At 43.8% G+C, this 21,340-nt stretch overlaps 1 long non-coding RNA gene and 10 other non-coding genes across 11 annotated transcripts; 3 read left to right on the top strand and 8 right to left on the bottom strand.

The window, feature by feature from the left end:
- Nucleotides 1-254: 254 nt before the first annotated feature.
- LOC127609516 (U1 spliceosomal RNA) lies at nt 255-418 on the top strand. Its single transcript, XR_007964644.1, has one exon. It is a non-coding gene; the product is annotated as a U1 spliceosomal RNA (small nuclear RNA).
- A 2,859-nt stretch (nt 419-3,277) lies between these two features.
- LOC127609457 (U2 spliceosomal RNA) lies at nt 3,278-3,467 on the top strand. The gene has a single exon (XR_007964587.1). It is a non-coding gene; the product is annotated as a U2 spliceosomal RNA (small nuclear RNA).
- An 854-nt stretch (nt 3,468-4,321) lies between these two features.
- Nucleotides 4,322-4,485, top strand: LOC127609555 (U1 spliceosomal RNA). Its single transcript, XR_007964680.1, has one exon. It is a non-coding gene; the product is annotated as a U1 spliceosomal RNA (small nuclear RNA).
- A 3,143-nt stretch (nt 4,486-7,628) lies between these two features.
- Nucleotides 7,629-7,792, bottom strand: LOC127609568 (U1 spliceosomal RNA). The gene has a single exon (XR_007964691.1). It is a non-coding gene; the product is annotated as a U1 spliceosomal RNA (small nuclear RNA).
- Nucleotides 7,793-9,344: 1,552 nt separating this feature from the next.
- LOC127609469 (U2 spliceosomal RNA) lies at nt 9,345-9,535 on the bottom strand. The gene has a single exon (XR_007964598.1). It is a non-coding gene; the product is annotated as a U2 spliceosomal RNA (small nuclear RNA).
- A 531-nt stretch (nt 9,536-10,066) lies between these two features.
- On the bottom strand, nt 10,067-10,230 carry LOC127609524 (U1 spliceosomal RNA). The gene has a single exon (XR_007964650.1). It is a non-coding gene; the product is annotated as a U1 spliceosomal RNA (small nuclear RNA).
- Nucleotides 10,231-11,069: 839 nt separating this feature from the next.
- LOC127609506 (U2 spliceosomal RNA) lies at nt 11,070-11,259 on the bottom strand. Its single transcript, XR_007964634.1, has one exon. It is a non-coding gene; the product is annotated as a U2 spliceosomal RNA (small nuclear RNA).
- A 2,858-nt stretch (nt 11,260-14,117) lies between these two features.
- LOC127609525 (U1 spliceosomal RNA) lies at nt 14,118-14,281 on the bottom strand. Its single transcript, XR_007964651.1, has one exon. It is a non-coding gene; the product is annotated as a U1 spliceosomal RNA (small nuclear RNA).
- Nucleotides 14,282-15,135: 854 nt separating this feature from the next.
- On the bottom strand, nt 15,136-15,325 carry LOC127609489 (U2 spliceosomal RNA). Its single transcript, XR_007964618.1, has one exon. It is a non-coding gene; the product is annotated as a U2 spliceosomal RNA (small nuclear RNA).
- A 3,691-nt stretch (nt 15,326-19,016) lies between these two features.
- Nucleotides 19,017-20,409, bottom strand: LOC127609295 (uncharacterized). The gene is made up of 3 exons (XR_007964515.1): nt 19,971-20,409; nt 19,696-19,809; nt 19,017-19,594 (listed from the first exon to the last, which is right to left on the bottom strand). It is a non-coding gene; the product is annotated as an uncharacterized LOC127609295 (long non-coding RNA).
- A 209-nt stretch (nt 20,410-20,618) lies between these two features.
- LOC127609442 (U1 spliceosomal RNA) lies at nt 20,619-20,783 on the bottom strand. The gene has a single exon (XR_007964574.1). It is a non-coding gene; the product is annotated as a U1 spliceosomal RNA (small nuclear RNA).
- Nucleotides 20,784-21,340: the final 557 nt, after the last annotated feature.

Consider the following 21,340-nt stretch of genomic DNA (forward strand, 5'->3'; position numbering starts at 1 on the left):
AAGAAACACAAACTGAGTTGTTGGGGGGGAGGGACGATTCTGGCTTTGCATTCTTGGGCGAAAAGAAGCAATGAATGATGGGATTGTTTTTGCAAATTCTTTTGACCTCACTTAAAATGGGTTAGTTCATGACACAATCCAAAGGTACTACGGATGTTGCCTCAGCCAGTGAGTTTATGTGCGTTTGGTAGAGGATCCCGTGACTGAAGATGGTGTGTGTGCTGAAGACTGTGGGCTGGTGACTTGTACAACTCATACTTACCTGGCAGGGGAGATACCATGATCAAGAAGGTGGTTCACCCAGGGCGAGGCTCAGCCATTGCACTCCGGCTGTGCTGACCCCTGCGAATTCCCCAAATGTGGGAATCTCGACTGCATAATTTCTGGTAGTGGGGGACTGCGTTCGCGCTCTCCCCTGATTCACTGGTCAATGGCAAATTGTTATCATTGTGATCTTAATTCTGTGAACAAGTTTAACAACAAATAAAGTTCACACAAAGGTTGCGGAGTAGTTGAAATGGCGCTGGTGCTGATATAGTGAATGGGTTGAGGAGAGCTGCATGAGTTCCAGTCTTTCTGTCAAATGTTGATCAAATATGGCTTTTCATCACAAAATTAAAATAACAGCTACATTTATGTTCCGTCACTGGAAATCCCTCATTGGGTTATTTGTCCACCTAAAACATTGTGGTAGTAGAAAATGGGGTACGTTGCATTGCTGCTTTCCTATTGGACATACTTGACCCACAATACCTAGCAGTTGAGAATCCGAATCATCTTTATTGGACAAGTATGTAGAACACACAAGGAATTTGTCTCCGGTATAACACGCTGCATTAGTATCATCGTAAACAAGGACATGACAAATAGGTATGCAAGGGCATTTCGTAATGTAAGTGAGACAATGTGCAAAGTATCAAGCAGAGCTAAAGTGATCAGTGGTAGAATACAATACGGTGACAGTTTGTACAGTTGGTGCAGAAAATCATTGAACCATTTTAGAGTGACCAGTAGCAGTATTTGTAGTACAAGAGAGTGACCACGTCAGTGACTGTTTAGGGAGTTAATGGCTAGAGGGAAGAAGCTGTTTAAGTGTCTGCTGGATTTGGTGCGCATGGATCTGTAGCGCCTGCCTGAGGGGAGTAGCTGGAAAAGATGGTGGGCAGGGTGCGGGGGATCCAGGAGTATTTTCCGTGCCCTTGTCTTGATCCTTGCAGTGTGCAAGTCCTCAAGAGTGGGTAGGCCGGTGCCAATGATTTTTTCCGCCGTCCTAACTGTCCGTTGAAGTCGTATTTTGTCCTTTTTTGTGGCGGCCCCAAACCAAACCGTGATGGAAGAACACAGGATTGATTCGATGAATGCCGTGTAGAACTGTCGTAGCACCTCCTGTGGCAGACCGTGCTTCCTCGGCAGCCTCAGGAAGTACATCCTCGGCTGGGCCCTTTTCAGGATGGAGATGGTGTTGACTTCCCACTTCATGTCCTGGGAGACTGTGATTCCCAGGAACTTGAAGGTCTCGACGGTTGACACAGGGCAGTTGGATAGTGTGAGGGGCAACTGTGGAGAAGAATGTTTCCTGAAGTCCACGATCATCTCTACAGTCTTGAGCGTGTTCAGCCCGAGGTTGTGTCGTCTGCACCAGAGCTCCAGCTGCTCCACTTGTTGGCGGTACGCAGACTCGTCGCCGTCTTTGATAAGACCGATGACCGTGGTGTCGTCTGCGAACTTTATGAGTTTGACAGCTGGATTTGTTGAGGTGCAGTCGTTTGTGTAGAGGGAGAAGAGCAGTGGAGAGAGGACACATCCCTGTGGGGCTCCAGTGCTGGTGGTGCGTGTTGATGATGTTGTTGCTCCCAGTCTCACCTGTTGTGTCCGTCCCGTCAAGAAGCTGAGGATCCACTGGCAGATTGTAGGGAACACACCGAGGTGGAGAAGTTAGGAGTGAGGAGTTCTGGGATGACGGTGTTGAATGCAGAGCTGAAATCCACAAACAGAATTATTGCGTAGGTCCCTCTGCTGTCGAGGTGCTCGAGGATGTAGTGCAGACCTATGTTGACTGCGTCTTCCACAGACCGTTTGCCCGGTAGGCAAACTGGAGAGGGTCCAGCAGGGGTCCGGTGACGTTCTTTAGGTGGTTCAGCACAAGGCGTTCAAAGGACTTCATGACCACAGACGTCAGGGCGACGGGCCTATAGTCGTTCAGTTCCGATGTTGCCGATTTCTTGGCAACTGGCATGATGGTAGACTGTTTGAAGCAGGATGGGACCTCACACAGCTCCAGGGATCTGTTGAAGATTTGTGTGAAGACCGGAGCCAGCTGGTCAGCGCAGACTTTCAGGCAGGAGGGGGCCACTTTGTCGGGCCCCGCAGCTTTCTTGATCTTCTGCTGATTGAAGAGCCGTCTCACGTCTTGTTCGTGGATTTGTAGTGGAGAAAAAGAGGGTGTGGGGGTGGGGGATGTAGATAGAGTAGTTTCTGGTAGAGGTGGGTGTGTGTGGGAAATGGGAGTGTCCTTTTCAAATCGGCAGAAAAACATGTTTAGTTCATTAGCAAGACCCTTATTGTCCACTGTTTGGGAGGATGGCATTCTATAGTTAGTGATTGCTTTCAGGCCATTCCACACAGATGCAGAGTCGTTAGCAGAGAACTGTCTTTTCAGCCTCTCTGCATAGCTTCTCTTAGCGATGTTAATTTCCTTTGTCAATTGGTTTCGGGCGTGTTTGTACAGTGCCCGATCTCCACTTCTAAATGCGGCCTCTTTCTCTTTCTTGAGTTGCCTGAGTTTGGGAGTAAACCATGGCTTGTTATTGTTGAAGGAGCGGAAGGACTTCGTTGGTACACACATGTCCTCACAGAAACTGATGTATGATGTTACAGTGTCTGTGTATTCATCCAGTGTGCCCGTTGAAGTTTCAAAGACGCCCCAGTCAGTGCAATCTAAGCATTCTTGTAGAGCTAGCTTTGCTTCATCTGTCCATTTTTTCACAGTCTTAATAATCGGGTTAGCACATTTGACTTTCTGTCTGTATGTAGGTATTAAGTGGATTAAATTGTGGTCAGAAAGACCCAATGCTGCACGGGCGACCGATCGGTATTGCTTCACTTTTGTTTCATTTGCAGGCTAGCAAACCACACAGTTGGCCTCATTATCACTTAACTGTTTGTAATTGTTGTTTGGCGTGTAAATGCGTTTTGTTTGTGGTGATTTGACTTTTGTCACCATGACTGTAGCCAGCACTGTCGGGAATGACATTGTCCCTTGAGGCAGTTCGGAGTTATCGCTTCTCGGCCTTTTGGCTAAGATCAAGTGTAGTATCTGTTCTTATCAGTTTAATATCTGATACGTCCCCTATCGGGGACCATATATTAAATTGATTTTTGGAACTGGGAGATGGAATAGGGGCTTGCTCCGTCCACTCCACGCATCGACCTGGTATTGCAGTACCTCCAGGAACGGTGCACACCCTCTGATGGTCAATAGCAATATTACTTATGAAAGTAAGTGCTGTCTTTCCATACTTGTAATCATCACTTAGAAGTGTAATATCAGAATTGGTATGAAAGTTTTTTATGTTTTGATACTTCAAAGGTGAAGCTTGAAAATGTGGTCCATTATTGTAGATGGATAAAAATCCATCTTTGAAAGATTAAGTTTCTGAAATGTGAATGTTAATCTTTTTCAGTGGGGTAGAACCTATTCCAAGAAAGTTGCGTCTCCCATCAACTAATTTTTTGAAGCAGTAACTCTTGTGTGATTGACATGATTCTCAATCAACCTTAATGCTAGTCCTTTTTCCCGGAGATTTTAAAAATGTTGCAAGTCTCTCAAATTTTCTGGATTATTTTTTTCTTTTTTTGCCTTCAAGATAAAAACAATCAAAGAGCTCAATATAAAAGGATAAGGATTCAAACGTACATTTCCGAATGTAGATTTTTTTAATACTGTGCTAATAAATATTAGTAGTTGACTCATCTAAAATGTATTTAAATCAAGTGTCGCGAAAGATTGTTTGGTGTTACAAACACCGCGAGATGGCAGCAGCATTAAATTCTGTTCCTGACCACAAAAAGAAACACAAACTGAGTTGTTGGGGGGAGGGACGATTCTGGCTTTGCATTCTTGGGCGAAAAGAAGCAATGAATGATGGGATTGTTTTTGCAAATTCTTTTGACCTCACTTAAAATGGGTTAGTTCATGACACAATCCAAAGGTACTACGGATGTTGCCTCAGCCAGTGAGTTTATGTGCGTTTGGTAGAGGATCCCGTGACTGAAGATGGTGTGTGTGCTGAAGACTGTGGGCTGGTGACTTGTACAACTCATACTTACCTGGCAGGGGAGATACCATGATCAAGAAGGTGGTTCACCCAGGGCGAGGCTCAGCCATTGCACTCCGGCTGTGCTGACCCCTGCGAATTCCCCAAATGTGGGAATCTCGACTGCATAATTTATGGTAGTGGGGGACTGCGTTCGCGCTCTCCCCTGATTCACTGGTCAATGGCAAATTGTTATCATTGTGATCTTAATTCTGTGAACAAGTTTAACAACAAATAAGGTTCATACAAAGGTTGCGGAGTAGTTGAAATGGCGCTGGTGCTGATATAGTGAATGGGTTGAGGAGAGCTGCATGAGTTCCAGTCTTTCTGTCAAATGTTGATCAAATATGGCTTTTCATCACAAAATTAAAATAACAGCTACATTTATGTTCCGTCACTGGAAATCCCTCATTGGGTTATTTGTCCACCTAAAACATTGTGGTAGCAGAAAATGGGGTACGTTGCATTGCTGCTTTCCTATTGGACATACTTGACCCACAATACCTAGCAGTTGAGAATCCGAATCATCTTTATTGGCCAAGTATGTAGAACACACAAGGAATTTGTCTCCGGTATAACACGCTGCATTAGTATCATCGTAAACAAGGACATGACAAATAGGTATGCAAGGGCATTTCGTAATGTAAGTGAGACAATGTGCAAAGTATCAAGCAGAGCTAAAGTGATCAGTGGTAGAATACAATACGGTGACAGTTTGTACAGTTGGTGCAGAAAATCATTGAACCATTTTAGAGTGACCAGTAGCAGTATTTGTAGTACAAGAGAGTGACCACGTCAGTGACTGTTTAGGGAGTTAATGGCTAGAGGGAAGAAGCTGTTTAAGTGTCTGCTGGATTTGGTGCGCATGGATCTGTAGTAGTGATGGGTCCAGTGACACCGATGCATTGACACATGCGCCGGGCTCACAGAGCAAACCACGTGTCGATGCATGTGCTGGCTCATTACGTCACGTGATTGACACGTGAACTGCGTTGACACAGTCCAGGCTTCTAATTGACACACCGGCTGCGTTGACACAGTCCAGGCTGCTAATTGACACATCGGCTGCGTTGACACAGTCCAGGCTGCTAATTGACACGTGAACTGCACCGGTGCAGTTTAGACTGCATCGGCTGCTTGGCACAGTATAGGCTGCGCCACTTAGTCCAGGGGGCGTCGACTCAGTGCAGAGGGCGTTGACGCAGCAAAAGCCCGCCACACAGTGTTTATAAGGAACACCTGCCGAAACAAGCCAGACCTCACTCACGCTCGCTTGTCGAAGCTCGTGTCAGTGCAGACTTCGTTTTCGTGCCTTGCCTTCCTTGCCGATTATGGAGCAGAGACGCAAATCATCCGCCGTGTGGGACCATTTTGATGTCCTGGAGAATAAGGTATTATTTATTTATTTATTCAAATCGCCTTCTGTCGCCGAGAGCCTCTCGGCGCCGAGTGCCTCTCAGATTATTGACGTGTTGTACCATTCTAATCCGAATACATTTCAAGGTAACGCTTAGTTACTTCTTATTCACATTTCATTACAGGTGAAATGTCGAATATGCCAAGTCAATTCGCCAACAGAAGCACCTCCACCATGCTGAGGCATTATCGGGCCAAGCATGAGAATGAAGTTCGCGATACACCCGGTATTACGCCAGGTATACAAACGTTCACTCATCTTTTCACGGTTGCTATGTTGATGATTAATTGACAATCAGTAATTATTGGTTGACTCTCCACTCCATGTTTGACAATCAAGGTTCCAGGAAGCAGCTGTACTGGAAGGACCAACACACTTCTTTCCCAAACCTCTCCCACCTCGCAAAGGAGTTCCTTTGTACGCCAGCCACATCCATCCCTTGTGAGCGTGTGTTCTTCACAGCAGGAGAAATTGCTTGTAAAAGACTCAACAGGCTGAAGTTTAAAACATTGGAGCATCTTATTTTTCACAATAAACATGTGAAATCAAAGCCCACAAGCATCCTCATTCAAATGATCTTCACATTATTTGAACACATTGAATGTTGCAAAATGAATGAATGCATGGATGTGAATGATATAGTATACACTTCATCAAATCGATGAATGACCTTATGAAAATGTCTTGGAACAGTTGTAGATGCAAAACCGTGCTGGCAGCTACATAATAGATAATAAAAGAAAAATATCCCAAACCATAGGGATCCTCCCAAAACTAAGGATGTGCTGAATAAGAAATCCTTGTACACACTTTTATTACTTCCATATTTGACCTATTGTGTGGAAATATGGGGAAATGCCAGTAAAACACTGTTTTAAAACTACAATACAAAGCAATCAGAACAATTACTGGCTCCAAAAAGACGGAACCCACAAATCTACTGTTTATCAAATTAAACAATGAAATCTCATGACCTGGTTGACTTCAGAATCGCCCAATTAATGTACAAAGCACACAATAACCTCCTTTGCCAAAACATCCAGAAGCTTTTTAAAATTCGAGAAAGTTGTCATAATTTAAGGGGTACTAACCTATACACAAAAATCCAAAACACGAACAAACATCACGCAAAGGAGTGTATCTGTAATAGGTGTAAATCTGTGGAATGATTCTGAAACGGACCAGTAAAATGAGTAACTCTCTTTCTGAGATTAAAAATGAATTTGAGAGTAGTACAAGACAACTACACAAATCAGAATTAAGCTAATAAATTCGATACACCCATGAAATATAGCAATACATCAGGAATACATTGATGAGATTATTTAATATATTAATGAAATGTAGCATCCATTATGAATATGAGAAAATCGACATATACTTGTGCTCCAATGAGTATGTACTGTATATACAAACCTAAAGTTGTAAAAATGTATAAGTACAGCATACATAAGGGTAAAAGCATTTGTTGATATGTAGACTTTCTTTTCTATTTTGAAAAATGATCAATTCATATATAAGAAGGGGTAGGACTCTAGGGTTTTTTTTACTTCTTTCTACTCCTTTGAACACATATTTGTGATGATGACTATTTTCTTTTCCTTTTTTTATATCTTACCTTCACTTTTTGCCAATTTATTACCGAATTGTATATTTTATATGTTCAATATACAAAAAAATTATCAGTCAGTAAAGTCTGTTGAGTGGGTTGGATGCAGGGATCTTGAAGGTCCAGCAGGTGGCAGTGGTCAGTGACACAGTATCAGCACAGTATCAACACAGTGTGTCAGTGTGTCGACACGCCTCATGAGGCCTCATGGACCCATCACTAGTTGAAAAGAGTTTTTCACACCAAATCAGATCATAAAGAAGCGATTTGCCATTTACCGGTGAATCAGGGGAGAGCGCGAACGCAGTCCCCCACTACCATAAATTATGCAGTCGAGATTCCCACATTTGGGGAATTCGCAGGGGTCAGCACAGCCGGAGTGCAATGGCTGAGCCTCGCCCTGGGTGAACCACCTTCTTGATCATGGTATCCCCCCTTCCAGGTAAGTATGAGTTGTACAAGTCACCCAGCCCAAACTCTTCAGCACACACACCATCTTCAGTCACGGGATCGATCCTCTACCACACGCGTCAGAACGCACATAAACTCTCTCACACTCACTAGATGAGACAACACCTGTACATCAGTCTGAGTAGTACCTTATGATGGTGTCATGAACTAACCCATTATAAATGAGGTCAAAAGAAGCTGCAAAAAACATCCCAGCATGCATTGCTTCTTTTCTCCCGAGAATGCAAAGCGAGAATCGTCCCTTCCCCCACGGCTTGACAGCTCTTCCTGTTTCTTTGTGTGGTCAGGAACAGAGTTTAATGCTGCTGACATCTTGCGGCATTTGTAACGCCAAACAATCTTTCACAACACTTCACTTAGTCAAGCACCAATATTTATAGAACAGTATGTAAAATCTACATTTGGGAATATACATTTGAAACCATCATTTTTACATGACCACCGCAGATTGTAAATAATCCACTTTATCCATTTTTACTTCACTCTTTGTTTAATAGAGGGGACGGAACAAGATGAAGTATCTTTGAAAACAATTCTGGCGGGGGGTTAAAAGCATGACTTTGCATTCCTTAAAATGTACAATACAATACAATACAATACATGCTGATTTATATAGCGCTTTCACAACAGCGGCAGCTGTAACAAAGCGCTTTACAAAACAGTTAACATAAAGTAAAATAATAAACACAACACATAACATAAAACACGGACAGTCGTGCAGTCCTAACTACTTTTCCGTCACACGCTTTGTTGTTTGAAGCAGTTTGAGATGAAAGAGGAGAGAATCAAAGTGTCCTTTAACCAGTGGATCAGAGACGTCATGCTCAAAATGTGCACACGTCGGCTACAAGCTAAGTTTCAAAGTCAACAACAGGAAGCTGTAGCATCCATTGACGAAAAAGAGATTGGTTCACTTCTCCTGTCCCATGGAAATCCATTTCAATTCCAAGCGGTGACTCACGGTCCCAAATACGCATCGGCGCTCTTCGCAAACGCTCCTCTCAGAAAAATGACTTAGTTTGAATTTCTTTTATCTTGAGAGCAAAAAATGTTTTTAAAAGTCTAGAAAATTGGAGAAAGTTGCAAAATAAAGAAATATTTCCCGGACAGAAAGGAGTAGGAAAAGTTTGACTGAGAATAGTGTTAATCTCATGTGAAGTATGGCTTCAAAAAAGGACGATTTGAGAGATGCAACTTCCTTGGAATAAATTTCATCCCGCCTAAAGAGATTATTAATATTACAATTTTGCAAAGTTTGTCATTTTTGAACGAGGTTATCTCCATCTACAGCAGTAGTAACACATTTCCATGCACAATGTTTTTCTAACCCTCTAGCACACAAGTACAATTTGCACACACATGGGAGACACAGGACAATTTCTGTACAAGTGTATAACTTGCTCACTCAAATACTGCACTTGACACATAAAATTTGATCATCAAAAGGGTCTGAATCTTTGAAGGACAATTGGGCCTACTATATTAACACATTGGATTGCAAGGATCGCTGGTAAACTGCTTTTGACCATGAGAGGATTGCACCGTTCCTGGAGGTACTGCAATACCAGGTCGATGCGTGGAATGGACGGAGCAAGCCCCTATTCCATCTCCCAGTTCCAAAAATCAATTTAATATATGGTCCCCGGATAGGGGACGTATCAGATATTAAACTGATAAGAACAGATACTACACTTGATCTTAGCCAAAAGGCCGAGAAGCGATAACGCTGAACTGCCTCAAGGGACAATCTCTTTACTGACAGTGATAGCTACAGTCATGGTGACAAGAGTCAAATAACCAAAAACAAAACCCATTTACACGCCAAACAACAACTACAAACAGTTGAGTGATAATGAGGGCAGATGTGTGGTTTGCTAGCCTGCAAATGAAACAAAAGTGAAGCAACTGCTGGGTATTGTGGGTCATGTGACCCAAGAATGTCCAATAGGAAAGCAGCAATGCAATGTACCCCATTTTCTGCTACCACAAGTGTTCTAAATAACCCAATGACGGATTTCCAGTGATAGAACACAAATGTAGCGTTTGTTTTAATTTTGTGGTGAAAAGCCGTTTGATTAACATTTGACAGAAAGGCTGAAACGCAAGCGGCACTCCTCAACCCACTCACTACACCATGTTAGCTGATATTAACACCCAGTCATTTCAACAACTCAACAACCTTTGTGTGAGAACCTTATTTGTTCACAACAATAATACTATCATAAAGAAGCAATCTGCCATTCACCGGTGAATCAGGGGAGAGCGCGAACGCAGTCCCCCACTACCAGAAATTATGCAGTCGAGATTCCCACATTTGGGGAATTCGCAGGGGTCAGCACAGCCGGAGTGCAATGGCTGAGCCTCGCCCTGGGTGAACCACCTTCTTGATCATGGTATCTCCCCTGCCAGGTAAGTATGAGTTGTACAAGTCACCAGCCCACAGTCTTCAGCACACACACCATCTTCAGTCACGGGATCCTCTACCAAACGCACATAAACTCACTGGCTGAGGCAACATCCGTAGTACCTTTGGATTGTGTCATGAACTAACCCATTTTAAGTGAGGTCAAAAGAATTTGCAAAAACAATCCCATCATTCATTGCTTCTTTTCGCCCAAGAATGCAAAGCCAGAATCGTCCCTCCCCACAACAACTCACTTTGTGTTTCTTTTTGTGGTCAGGAACAGAATTTAATGCTGCTGCCATCTCGCGGTGTTTGTAACACCAAACAATCTTTCGCGACACTTGATTTAAATACATTTTAGATGAGTCAACTACTAATATTTATTAGCACAGTATTAAAAAAATCTACATTCGGAAAAGTACGTTTGAATCCTTATCCTTTTATACTGAGCTCTTTGATTGTTTTTATCTTGAAGGCAAAAAAAGAAAAAAATAATCCAGAAAATTTGAGAGACTTGCAACATTTTTAAAAACTCCGAGAAAAAGGACTAGCATTAAGGTTGATTGAGAATCATGTCAATCTCACAAGAGTTACTGCTTCAAAAAATTAGTTGATGGGAGACGCAACTTTCTTGGAATAGGTTCTACCCCACTGAAAAAGATTAACATTCACATTTCAGAAACTTAATCTTTCAAAGATGGATTTTTATCCATCTACAATAATGGACCACATTTACAAGCTTCACCTTTGAAGTATCAAAACATAAAAAACTTTCATACCAACTCTGATGATGATTACAAGTACGGAAAGACAGCACTTATTTTCGTAAGTAGTATTGCTATTGACCATCAGAGGGTGTGCACCGTTCCTGGAGGTACTGCAATACCAGGTCGATGCGTGGAGTGGACGGAGCAAGCCCCTATTCCATCTCCCAGTTCCAAAAATCAATTTAATATATGGTCCCAGATAGGGGACGTATCAGATATTAAACTGATAAGAACAGATACTACACTTGATCTTAGCCAAAAGGCCGAGAAGCGATAACTCCGAACTGCCTCAAGGGACAATGTCATTCCCGACAGTGCTGGCTACAGTCATGGTGACAAAAGTCAAATCACCACAAACAAAACGCATTTACACGCCAAACAACAATTACAAACAGTTAAGTGATAATGAGGCCAACTGTGTGGTTTGCTAGCCTGCAAATGAAACAAAAGTGAAGCAATACCGATCGGTCGCCCGTGCAGCATTGGGTCTTTCTGACCACAATTTAATCCACTTAATACCTACATACAGACAGAAAGTCAAATGTGCTAACCCGATTATTAAGACTGTGAAAAAATGGACAGATGAAGCAAAGCTAGCTCTACAAGAATGCTTAGATTGCACTGACTGGGGTGTCTTTGAAACTTCAACGGGCACACTGGATGAATACACAGACACTGTAACATCATACATCAGTTTCTGTGAGGACATGTGTGTACCAACAAAGTCCTTCCGCTCCTTCAACAATAACAAGCCATGGTTTACTCCCAAACTCAGGCAACTCAAGAAAGAGAAAGAGGCCGCATTTAGAAGTGGAGATCGGGCACTGTACAAACACGCCCGAAACCAATTGACAAAGGAAATTAACATCGCTAAGAGAAGCTATGCAGAGAGGCTGAAAAGACAGTTCTCTGCTAACGACTCTGCATCTGTGTGGAATGGCCTGAAAGCAATCACTAACTATAGAATGCCATCCTCCCAAACAGTGGACAATAAGGGTCTTGCTAATGAACTAAACATGTTTTTCTGCCGATTTGAAAAGGACACTCCCATTTCCCACACACACCCACCTCTACCAGAAACTACTCTATCTACATCCCCCACCCCCACACCCTCTTTTTCTCCACTACAAATCCACGAACAAGACGTGAGACGGCTCTTCAATCAGCAGAAGATCAAGAAAGCTGCGGGGCCCGACAAAGTGGCCCCCTCCTGCCTGAAAGTCTGCGCTGACCAGCTGGCTCCGGTCTTCACACAAATCTTCAACAGATCCCTGGAGCTGTGTGAGGTCCCATCCTGCTTCAAACAGTCTACCATCATGCCAGTTGCCAAGAAATCGGCAACATCGGAACTGAACGACTATAGGCCCGTCGCCCTGACGTCTGTGGTCATGAAGTCCTTTGAACGCCTTGTGCTGAACCACCTAAAGAACGTCACCGGACCCCTGCTGGACCCTCTCCAGTTTGCCTACCGGGCAAACGGTCTGTGGAAGACGCAGTCAACATAGGTCTGCACTACATCCTCGAGCACCTCGACAGCAGAGGGACCTACGCAATAATTCTGTTTGTGGATTTCAGCTCTGCATTCAACACCGTCATCCCAGAACTCCTCACTCCTAACTTCTCCACCTCGGTGTGTTCCCTACAATCTGCCAGTGGATCCTCAGCTTCTTGACGGGACGGACACAACAGGTGAGACTGGGAGCAACAACATCATCAACACGCACCACCAGCACTGGAGCCCCACAGGGATGTGTCCTCTCTCCACTGCTCTTCTCCCTCTACACAAACGACTGCACCTCAACAAATCCAGCTGTCAAACTCATAAAGTTCGCAGACGACACCACGGTCATCGGTCTTATCAAAGACGGCGACGAGTCTGCGTACCGCCAACAAGTGGAGCAGCTGGAGCTCTGGTGCAGACGACACAACCTCGGGCTGAACACGCTCAAGACTGTAGAGATGATCGTGGACTTCAGGAAACATTCTTCTCCACAGTTGCCCCTCACACTATCCAACTGCCCTGTGTCAACCGTCGAGACCTTCAAGTTCCTGGGAATCACAGTCTCCCAGGACATGAAGTGGGAAGTCAACACCATCTCCATCCTGAAAAGGGCCCAGCCGAGGATGTACTTCCTGAGGCTGCCGAGGAAGCACGGTCTGCCACAGGAGGTGCTACGACAGTTCTACACGGCAGTCATCGAATCAATCCTGTGTTCTTCCATCACGGTTTGGTTTGGGGCCGCCACAAAAAAGGACAAAATACGACTTCAACGGACAGTTAGGACGGCGGAAAAATCATTGGCACCGGCCTACCCACTCTTGAGGACTTGCACACTGCAAGGATCAAGACAAGGGCACGGAAAATACTCCTGGATCCCCCGCACCCTGCCCACCATCTTTTCCAGCTACTCCCCTCAGGCAGGCGCTACAGATCCATGCGCACCAAATCCAGCAGACACTTAAACAGCTTCTTCCCTCTAGCCATTAACTCCCTAAACAGTCACTGACGTGGTCACTCTCTTGTACTACAAATACTGCTACTGGTCACTCTAAAATGGTTCAATGATTTTCTGCACCAACTGTACAAACTGTCACCGTATTGTATTCTACCACTGATCACTTTAGCTCTGCTTGATACTTTGCACATTGTCTCACTTACATTACGAAATGCCCTTGCATACCTATTTGTCATGTCCTTGTTTACGATGATACTAATGCAGCGTGTTATACCGGAGACAAATTCCTTGTGTGTTCTACATACTTGTCCAATAAAGATGATTCGGATTCTCAACTGCTAGGTATTGTGGGTCAAGTATCTCCAATAGGAAAGCAGCAATGCAACGTACCCCATTTTCTGCTACCACAATGTTTTAGGTGGACAAATAACCCAATGAGGGATTTCCAGTGACGGAACATAAATGTAGCTGTTATTTTAATTTTGTGATGAAAAGCCATATTTGATCAACATTTGACAGAAAGACTGGAACTCATGCAGCTCTCCTCAACCCATTCACTATATCAGCACCAGCGCCATTTCAACTACTCCGCAACCTTTGTGTGAACTTTATTTGTTGTTAAACTTGTTCACAGAATTAAGATCACAATGATAACAATTTGCCATTGACCAGTGAATCAGGGGAGAGCGCGAACGCAGTCCCCCACTACCAGAAATTATGCAGTCGAGATTCCCACATTTGGGGAATTCGCAGGGGTCAGCACAGCCGGAGTGCAATGGCTGAGCCTCGCCCTGGGTGAACCACCTTCTTGATCATGGTATCTCCCCTGCCAGGTAAGTATGAGTTGTACAAGTCACCAGCCCACAGTCTTCAGCACACACACCATCTTCAGTCACGGGATCCTCTACCAAACGCACATAAACTCACTGGCTGAGGCAACATCCGTAGTACCTTTGGATTGTGTCATGAACTAACCCATTTTAAGTGAGGTCAAAAGAATTTGCAAAAACAATCCCATCATTCATTGCTTCTTTTCGCCCAAGAATGCAAAGCCAGAATCGTCCCTCCCCCCCAACAACTCAGTTTGTGTTTCTTTTTGTGGTCAGGAACAGAATTTAATGCTGCTGCCATCTCGCGGTGTTTGTAACACCAAACAATCTTTCGCGACACTTGATTTAAATACATTTTAGATGAGTCAACTACTAATATTTATTAGCACAGTATTAAAAAAATCTACATTCGGAAATGTACGTTTGAATCCTTATCCTTTTATAATGAGCTCTTTGATTGTTTTTATCTTGAAGGCAAAAAAAGAAAAAATAATCCAGAAAATTTGAGAGACTTGCAACATTTTTAAAATCTCCGGGAAAAAGGACTAGCATTAAGGTTGATTGAGAATCATGTCAATCTCACAAGAGTTACTGCTTCAAAAAATTAGTTGATGGGAGACGCAACTTTCTTGGAATAGGTTCTACCCCACTGAAAAAGATTAACATTCACATTTCAGAAACTTAATCTTTCAAAGGTGGATTTTTATCCATCTACAATAATGGACCACATTTTCAAGCTTCACCTTTGAAGTATCAAAACATAAAAAACTTTCATACCAATTCTGATATTACACTTCTAAGTGATGATTACAAGTATGGAAAGACAGCACTTATTTTCATAAGTAATATTGCTATTGACCATCAGAGGGTGTGCACCGTTCCTGGAGGTACTGCAATACCAGGTCGATGCGTGGAGTGGATGGAGCAAGCCCCTATTCCATCTCCCAGTTCCAAAAATCAATTTAATATATGGTCCCCGATAGAGGACGTATCAGATATTAAACTGATAAGAACAGATACTACACTTGATCTTAGCCAAAAGGCCGAGAAGCGATAACTCCGAACTGCCTCAAGGGACAATGTCATTCCCGACAGTGCTGGCTACAGTCATGGTGACAAAAGTCAAATCACCACAAACAAAACGCATTTACACACCAAACAACAATTACAAACAGTTAAGTGATAATGAGGCCAACTGTGTGGTTTGCTAGCCTGCAAATGAAACAAAAGTGAAGCAATACCGATCGGTCGCCCGTGCAGCATTGGGTCTTTCTGACCACAATTTAATCCACTTAATACCTACATACAGACAGAAAGTCAAATGTGCTAACCCGATTATTAAGACTGTGAAAAAATGGACAGATGAAGCAAAGCTAGCTCTACAAGAATGCTTAGATTGCACTGACTGGGGCGTCTTTGAAACTTCAACGGGCACACTGGATGAATACACAGACACTGTAACATCATACATCAGTTTCTGTGAGGACATGTGTGTACCAACGAAGTCCTTCCGCTCCTTCAACAATAACAAGCCATGGTTTACTCCCAAACTCAGGCAACTCAAGAAAGAGAAAGAGGCCGCATTTAGAAGTGGAGATCGGGCACTGTACAAACACGCCCGAAACCAATTGACAAAGGAAATTAACATCGCTAAGAGAAGCTATGCAGAGAGGCTGAAAAGACAGTTCTCTGCTAACGACTCTGCATCTGTGTGGAATGGCCTGAAAGCAATCACTAACTATAGAATGCCATCCTCCCAAACAGTGGACAATAAGGGTCTTGCTAATGAACTAAACATGTTTTTCTGCCGATTTGAAAAGGACACTCCCATTTCCCACACACACCCACCTCTACCAGAAACTACTCTATCTACATCCCCCACCCCCACACCCTCTTTTTCTCCACTACAAATCCACGAACAAGACGTGAGACGGCTCTTCAATCAGCAGAAGATCAAGAAAGCTGCGGGGCCCGACAAAGTGGCCCCCTCCTGCCTGAAAGTCTGCGCTGACCAGCTGGCTCCGGTCTTCACACAAATCTTCAACAGATCCCTGGAGCTGTGTGAGGTCCCATCCTGCTTCAAACAGTCTACCATCATCCCAGTTGCCAAGAAATCGGCAACATCGGAACTGAACGACTATAGGCCCGTCGCCCTGACGTCTGTGGTCATGAAGTCCTTTGAACGCCTTGTGCTGAACCACCTAAAGAACGTCACCGGACCCCTGCTGGACCCTCTCCAGTTTGCCTACCGGGCAAACGGTCTGTGGAAGACGCAGTCAACATAGGTCTGCACTACATCCTCGAGCACCTCGACAGCAGAGGGACCTACGCAATAATTCTGTTTGTGGATTTCAGCTCTGCATTCAACACCGTCATCCCAGAACTCCTCACTCCTAACTTCTCCACCTCGGTGTGTTCCCTACAATCTGCCAGTGGATCCTCAGATTCTTGACGGGACGGACACAACAGGTGAGACTGGGAGCAACAACATCATCAACACGCACCACCAGCACTGGAGCCCCACAGGGATGTGTCCTCTCTCCACTGCTCTTCTCCCTCTACACAAACGACTGCACCTCAACAAATCCAGCTGTCAAACTCATAAAGTTCGCAGACGACACCACGGTCATCGGTCTTATCAAAGACGGCGACGAGTCTGCGTACCGCCAACAAGTGGAGCAGCTGGAGCTCTGGTGCAGACGACACAACCTCGGGCTGAACACGCTCAAGACTGTAGAGATGATCGTGGACTTCAGGAAACATTCTTCTCCACAGTTGCCCCTCACACTATCCAACTGCCCTGTGTCAACCGTCGAGACCTTCAAGTTCCTGGGAATCACAGTCTCCCAGGACATGAAGTGGGAAGTCAACACCATCTCCATCCTGAAAAGGGCCCAGCCGAGGATGTACTTCCTGAGGCTGCCGAGGAAGCATGGTCTGCCACAGGAGGTGCTACGACAGTTCTACACGGCAGTCATCGAATCAATCCTGTGTTCTTCCATCACGGTTTGGTTTGGGGCCGCCACAAAAAAGGACAAAATACGACTTCAACGGACAGTTAGGACGGCGGAAAAAATCATTGGCACCGGCCTACCCACTCTTGAGGACTTGCACACTGCAAGGATCAAGACAAGGGCACGGAAAATACTCCTGGATCCCCCGCACCCTGCCCACCATCTTTTCCAGCTACTCCCCTCAGGCAGGCGCTACAGATCCATGCGCACCAAATCCAGCAGACACTTAAACAGCTTCTTCCCTCTAGCCATTAACTCCCTAAACAGTCACTGACGTGGTCACTCTCTTGTACTACAAATACTGCTACTGGTCACTCTAAAATGGTTCAATGATTTTCTGCACCAACTGTACAAACTGTCACCGTATTGTATTCTACCACTGATCACTTTAGCTCTGCTTGATACTTTGCACATTGTCTCACTTACATTACGAAATGCCCTTGCATACCTATTTGTCATGTCCTTGTTTACGATGATACTAATGCAGCGTGTTATACCGGAGACAAATTCTTTGTGTGTTCTACATACTTGTCCAATAAAGATGATTCGGATTCTCAACTGCTAGGTATTGTGGGTCAAGTATGTCCAATAGGAAAGCAGCAATGCAACGTACCCCATTTTCTGCTACCACAATGTTTTAGGTGGACAAATAACCCAATGAGGGATTTCCAGTGACGGAACATAAATGTAGCTGTTATTTTAATTTTGTGATGAAAAGCCATATTTGATCAACATTTGACAGAAAGACTGGAACTCATGCAGCTCTCCTCAACCCACTCACTATATCAGCACCAGTGCCATTTCAACTACTCCGCAACCTTTGTGTTAGTGATGGGTCCATGAGGCCTCATGAGGCGTGTCGACACACTGACACACTGTGTTGATACTGTGCTGATACTGTGTCACTGACCACTGCCACCTGCTGGACCTTCAAGATCCCTGCATCCAACCCACTCAACAGACTGAACTGACTGATAATTTTTTTGTATATTGAACATATAATATAATATACAATTCGGTAATAAATTGGCAAAAAGTGAATGTAAGATATAAAAAAAGGAAAAGAAAATAGTCATCATCACAAATATGTGTTCAAAGGAGTAGAAAGAAGTAAAAAAAACCCTAGAGTCCTACCCCTTCTTATATATGAATTGATCATTTTTCAAAATAGAAAAGAAAGTCTACATATCAACAAATGCTTTTACCCTTATGTATGCTGTACTTATACATTTTTACAACTTTAGGTTTGTATATACAGTACATACTCATTGGAGCACAAGTATATGTCGATTTTCTCATATTCATAATGGATGCTACATTTCATTAATATATTAAATAATCTCATCAATGTATTGCTATATTTCATGGGTGTATCGAATTTATTAGCTTAATTCTGATTTGTGTAGTTGTCTTGTACTACTCTCAAATTCATTTTTAATCTCAGCAAGAGAGTTACTCATTTTACTGGTCCGTTTCAGAATCATTCCACAGATTTACACCTATTACAGATACACTCCTTTGCGTGATGTTTGTTCGTGTTTTGGATTCTTCTGTATAGGTTAGTACCCCTTAAATTATGACAACTTTCTCGAATTTTAAAAAGCTTCTGGATGTTTTGGCAAAGGAGGTTATCGTGTGCTTTGTACATTGATTGGGCGATTTTGAAGTCAACCAGGTCATGAGATTTCATTGTTTAATTTGATAAACAGTGGATTTGTGGATTCCGTCTATTTGGAGCCAGTGATTGTTTTAAAACTACAATACAAAGCAATCAGAACAGTGTTTTACTGGCATTTCCCCATATTTCCACACAATAGGTCAAATATGGAAGTAATAAAAGTGTGTACAAGGATTTCTTATTCAGCACATCCTTAGTTTTGGGAGGATCCCTATGGTTTGGGATATTTTTCTTTTATTATCTATTATGTAGCTGCCAGCACGGTTTTGCATCTACAACTGTTCCAAGACATTTTCATAAGGTCATTCATCGATTTGATGAAGTGTATACTATATCATTCACATCCATGCATTCATTCATTTTGCAACATTCAATGTGTTCAAATAATGTGAAGATCATTTGAATGAGGATGCTTGTGGGCTTTGATTTCACATGTTTATTGTGAAAAATAAGATGCTCCAATGTTTTAAACTTCAGCCTGTTGAGTCTTTTACAAGCAATTTCTCCTGCTGTGAAGAACACACGCTCACAAGGGATGGATGTGGCTGGCGTACAAAGGAACTCCTTTGCGAGGTGGGAGAGGTTTGGGAAAGAAGTGTGTTGGTCCTTCCAGTACAGCTGCTTCCTGGAACCTTGATTGTCAAACATGGAGTGGAGAGTCAACCAATAATTACTGATTGTCAATTAATCATCAACATAGCAACCGTGAAAAGATGAGTGAACGTTTGTATACCTGGCGTAATACCGGGTGTATCGCGAACTTCATTCTCATGCTTGGCCCGATAATGCCTCAGCATGGTGGAGGTGCTTCTGTTGGCGAATTGACTTGGCAAATTCGACATTTCACCTGTAATGAAATGTGAATAAGAAGTAACTAAGAGTTACCTTGAAGTGTATTCGGATTAGAATGGTACAACACGTCAATAATCTGAGAGGCACTCGGCGAGTGCCTCTCGCCGAGAGGCTCTCGGCGACAGAAGGCGATTTGAATAAATAAATAAATAATACCTTATTCTCCAGGACATCAAAATTGTCCCACACGGCGGATGATTTGCGTCTCTGCTCCATAATCGGCAAGGAAGGCAAGGCACGAACACGAAGTCTGCACTGACACGAGCTTCGACAAGCGAGCGTGAGTGAGGTCTGGCTTGTTTCGGCAGGTGTTCCTTATAAACACTGTGTGGCGGGCTTTTGCTGCGTCAACGCCCTCTGCACCGAGTCGACGCCCCCTGGACTAAGTGGCGCAGCCTGTACTGTGCCAAGCAGCCGATGCAGGTGCAGTTCACGTGTCAATTAGCAGCCTGGACTGTGTCAACGCAGCCGATGTGTCAATTAGCAGCCTGGACTGTGTCAACACAGTCGATGTGTCAATTAGCAGCCTGGACTGTGTCAACGCAGCCGGTGTGTCAATTAGAAGCCTGGACTGTGTCAACGCAGTTCACGTGTCAATCACGTAACGTAATGAGCCAGCACATGCATCGACACGTGGTTTGCTCTGTGAGCCCGGCGCATGTGGTTTGCTCTGTGAGCCCGGCGCATGAGTCAATGCATCGGTGTCGCTGGACCCATCACTACTTTGTGTGAACCTTATTTGTTGTCAAACTTGTTCACAGAATTAAGATCACAATGATAACAATTTGCCATTGACCAGTGAATCAGGGGAGAGCGCGAACGCAGTCCCCCACTACCAGAAATTATGCAGTCGAGATTCCCACATTTCGCAGGGGTCGCAGGGGTCAGCACAGCCGGAGTGCAATGGCTGAGCCTCACCCTGGGTGAACCACCTTCTTGATCACGGTATCTCCCCTGCCAGGTAAGTATGAGTTTTACAAGTCATCAGCCCAAACTCTTCAGCACACACACCATCTTCAGTCACGGGATCGATCCTCTACCACACGCGTCAGAACGCACATAAACTCTCTCACACTCACTAGATGAGACAACACCTGTACATCAGTCTGAGTAGTACCTTATGATGGTGTCATGAACTAACCCATTATAAATGAGGTCAAAAGAAGCTGCAAAAAACATCCCAGCATGCATTGCTTCTTTTCTCCCGAGAATGCAAAGCGAGAATCGTCCCTTCCCCCACGGCTTGACAGCTCTTCCTGTTTCTTTGTGTGGTCAGGAACAGAGTTTAATGCTGCTGACATCTTGCGGCATTTGTAACGCCAAACAATCTTTCACAACACTTCACTTAGTCAAGCACCAATATTTATAGAACAGTATGTAAAATCTACATTTGGGAATATACATTTGAAACCATCATTTTTACATGACCACCGCAGATTGTAAATAATCCACTTTATCCATTTTTACTTCACTCTTTGTTTAATAGAGGGGACGGAACAAGATGAAGTATCTTTGAAAACAATTCT

This window comes from Hippocampus zosterae, chromosome 10 (genome assembly GCF_025434085.1).
Source record: "Hippocampus zosterae strain Florida chromosome 10, ASM2543408v3, whole genome shotgun sequence".
Lineage (NCBI taxonomy): Eukaryota > Metazoa > Chordata > Actinopteri > Syngnathiformes > Syngnathidae > Hippocampus > Hippocampus zosterae.